Source organism: Tachysurus fulvidraco, chromosome 21 (genome assembly GCF_022655615.1).
Source record: "Tachysurus fulvidraco isolate hzauxx_2018 chromosome 21, HZAU_PFXX_2.0, whole genome shotgun sequence".
In the NCBI taxonomy this organism is placed as follows: Eukaryota; Metazoa; Chordata; class Actinopteri; order Siluriformes; family Bagridae; genus Tachysurus; species Tachysurus fulvidraco.
In genome coordinates, this window is record NC_062538.1 from 22,863,040 (window position 1) to 22,866,818 (window position 3,779).

Here is a 3,779-nt window from a genome sequence, read left to right on the forward strand (position 1 = left end):
TGAGTGTTTCTGTGTCTAAGGAATTCAGCGCTAATTAGTGATTAGCATGCAGGCTAACATTAGTGGTTAGATTACTTGAAAAGAATTGAATCCAATTTTGTAAATGAGAGAAACAGCAGTGAGGGCTGCGATAAATCTGTAAAACCTTACGGTCTGTTCATCTGCAAAAAGACCCTTAGCTCCAAATTCTGACTTAGAAGGTTGTGAGGCTTTGATCCTCACTTGGCCCGGAGTCACACAGAGTCACACACAGAGTCACACACAGAGTCACACAGTCACACACAGAGTCACACACAGAGTCAGACACAGTCACACACAGTCACACACAGAGCCACACAGAGTCACACACCGAGTCACACAGTCACACACAGGGTCACACACAGAGTCAGACACAGTCACACACAGAGCCACACAGAGTCACACACAGAGTCAGACACAGTCACACACAGAGCCACACAGAGTCACACACAGAGTCTCACACAGAGTCACACACACAGTCACACACAGAGTCACACACAGAGTCACACAGTCACACACAGAGTCACACACAGAGTCAGACACAGTCACACACAGAGTCACACAGTCACACACAGAGTCACACACAGAGTCAGACACAGTCACACACAGAGCCACACAGAGTCACACACAGAGTCACACACAGAGTCAGACACAGTCACACACAGAGACACACAGAGTCACACACAGAGTCACACACAGAGTCTCACACAGAGTCACACACACAGTCACACACAGAGTCACACACAGTCACACACACAGTCACACACAGAGTCACACACAGAGTCACACACAGTCACACACAGTCACACACAGAGCCACACAGAGTCACACAGAGTCACACACAGAGTCACACAGAGTCACACACAGAGTCACACAGAGTCACACACAGAGCCACACAGAGCCACACAGAGTCACACACAGAGTCACACAGTCACACACAGAGTCACACACAGAGTCAGACACAGTCACACACAGAGCCACACAGAGTCACACACAGAGTCACACACAGAGTCTCACACAGAGTCACACACACAGTCACACACAGAGTCACACACACAGTCACACACAGAGTCACACACAGAGTCACACAGTCACACACAGTCACACACAGTCACACACAGAGTCACACACAGAGTCACACAGTCACACACAGTCACACACAGAGCCACACAGAGCCACACAGAGTCACACACAGAGTCACACAGTCACACACAGAGTCACACACAGAGTCAGACACAGTCACACACAGAGCCACACAGAGTCACACACAGAGTCACACAGTCACACACAGAGTCACACACAGAGTCAGACACAGTCACACACAGAGCCACACAGAGTCACACACAGAGTCACACACAGAGTCTCACACAGAGTCACACACAGAGTCACACACAGAGTCACACAGTCACACACAGAGTCACACACAGAGTCAGACACAGTCACACACAGTCACACACAGAGCCACACAGAGTCACACAGAGTCACACACAGAGTCACACAGAGTCACACACAGAGCCACACACAGAGTCACACACAGAGTCAGACACAGTCACACACAGTCACACACAGAGCCACACAGAGTCACACACAGAGTCACACAGAGTCACACACAGAGTCACACACAGAGTCACACAGAGTCACACACAGAGTCACACAGAGTCACACACAGAGCCACACAGAGTCACACACAGAGTCAGACACAGTCACACACAGTCACACACAGAGCCACACAGAGTCACACACAGAGTCACACACAGTCACACACAGTCACACACAGAGCCACACAGAGTCACACACAGAGTCACACACAGAGTCACACACAGAGTCACACACAGAGTCACACAGAGTCACACAGAGTCACACACAGAGCCACACACAGAACTACACACAGAGCCACACAGAGTCACACAAAGCTACACACAGAGCCACACAGTCACACAGAGCTACACACAGTCACACAGAGCTACACACAGAGCTACACAAAGAGCTACACACAGAGCTACACACAGAGCTACACACAGTCACACAGAGCTACACACAGAGCTACACACAGTCACACAGAGCTACACAAAGAGCTACACACAGAGCTACACACAGTCACACAGAGCTACACAAAGAGCTACACACAGTCACACAGAGCTACACACAGAGCTACACAGTCACACAGAGCTACACACAGAGCTACACACAGAGCTACACACAGAGCTACACACAGAGCTACACACAGTCACACAGAGCTACATACAGTCACACAGAGCTACACACAGAGCTACACACAGTCACACAGAGCTACACACAGAGCTACACACAGTCACACAGAGCTACACACAGAGCTACACACAGAGCTACACACAGTCACACAGAGCTACACACAGTCACACAGAGCTACACACAGAGCTACACACAGTCACACAGAGCTACACACAGAGCTACACACAGTCACACAGAGCTACACACAGAGCTACACACAGAGCTACACACAGTCACACAGAGCTACACACAGTCACACAGAGCTACATACAGTCACACAGAGCTACACACAGAGCTACACACAGAGCTACACACAGTCACACAGAGCTACACACAGAGCTACACACAGAGCTACACCTAGCAGAGAAGCCCACTTTATACCTGACAGGTGAGTGTTTAGCTTCAGTAACCCAAGCGACACTCCTCACACACACACTCATGCCTTATGTACATCTAGAAGATTTAAAAGCCACATTCACCAGACGACGCGTCCGAGCTAAACGTTGGCGTGCATCATGTTTCTGAGTTGAGTTGTAAAGGGTTAAATTGTTGTTTGTCTGGATTTTAAATTCTGTTTTATTTCACTGAGATGAGAAAGTCTCCAAACTGGCGCTGTGAGGTGAAGCTGTGGCAGTGTAAATTAATTTTCTTTTACTAAAAGTGATTTAGGTTTATTTAGCCATGTGATCTAAAAGAAAACAGAAGCTTTATTATCAGTAAAGTAGAAATATCTTTATGTACCATTTAACTTAACAGCTGTCGCTGTTCCTGCGTCGGAGTTCAGTGTCTCTCAGATCCAGACTTTAAGTTAAAGCTGTAATGTGTTTCATATTGTGACATTTTGTTCAGCCTTCTGTGGTTTTCTCTCAGTGGTCTTTGTGCATGCATTATGACGGTGTGTATGAAGGTGTTTGTGTCTCATTATGCACAACTCCCCTTCACTCTCGACTGCTAACAGGAAATAAGACCCTGAAGTTCATGTAACGGCTGATGATTCACCGATTATCCAGATTTCACAATGATTCTAAGTGTATTACTTTTCTTATGCGTCTGTGCTTTAAAACCTGCAGAGTTAAAAGGTGGGTTTAAAAAAACGATACCATGAAATTATATTGTATTCTACTGGATAAATTTATGTTGTATTTATTTTTAATGATGATGATTTATAAGGCAGGGTAATTGAAGTGGCAGAAGGAAGCGACGTGACTTTAAAATGCTCCTCCGGCACTATTAAGTCTCACAGATTAAATACCAGACTGAAATTAAACACCACAGAATATCTCCTGCTCAAAAACACTCAGAGTGAAGATCAGGGATATTACGAGTGTAACAATGGAACACATCAAGAAACGTTCCATTTAGAATTAAAATCTGGTGAGTGATTTTTAAAAATATGTTTTTTAACACATATAATTGGTGGTTTAAAATTAAGCAGCAGAAAGTTCTGAATTTTTATTTTCAGGATCCACAAATGAACATTTAATATATTTCCGAGCCTCTGAGGGAGATTC